This window comes from Limulus polyphemus, unplaced genomic scaffold, assembly GCF_000517525.1.
Source record: "Limulus polyphemus unplaced genomic scaffold, Limulus_polyphemus-2.1.2 Scaffold3145, whole genome shotgun sequence".
Classification (NCBI taxonomy): domain Eukaryota; kingdom Metazoa; phylum Arthropoda; class Merostomata; order Xiphosura; family Limulidae; genus Limulus; species Limulus polyphemus.
Window position 1 is genome coordinate 5,218 of NW_013668755.1, and position 687 is coordinate 5,904.

Below are 687 nucleotides of genomic sequence, written 5' to 3' on the forward strand. Positions count from 1 at the left end.
GAGTGTCTTACGAATACAGTCTATTATGAAGTATTGTTTTGGACAGTGTTTGTACACGACACACTACTGTTCAGCACTATGAGTGTCTTACGAATACAGTCTATTATGAAGTATTGTTTTGGACAGTGTTTGTACACGACACACTACTGTTTAGCACTATGAGTGTCTTACGAATACAGTCTAATATGAAGTATTGTTTTGGACAGTGTTTGTACACGACACACTACTGTTTAGCACTATGAGTGTCTTACGAATACAGTCTAATATGAAGTATTGTTGTAGACAGTGTTTGTACACGACACACTACTGTTTAGCACTATGAGTGTCTTACGAATACAGTCTAATATGAAGTATTATTTTGGACAGTGTTTGTATACGACACACTACTGTTTAGCACTATGAGTGTCTTACGAATACAGTCTAATATGAAGTATTGTTGTAGACAGTGTTTGTACACGACACGCTACTGTTTAGCACTATGAGTGTCTTACGAATACAGTCTAATATGAAGTATTGTTGTAGACAGTGTTTGTACACGACACGCTACTGTTTAGCACTATGAGTGTCTTATAAATACAGTCTATTATGAAGTATTGTTGTAGACAGTCTGTTTGTACACGACACACTACTGTTCAGCACTATGAGTGTCTTACGAATACAGTCTAATATGAAGTATTGTTTTGGAAG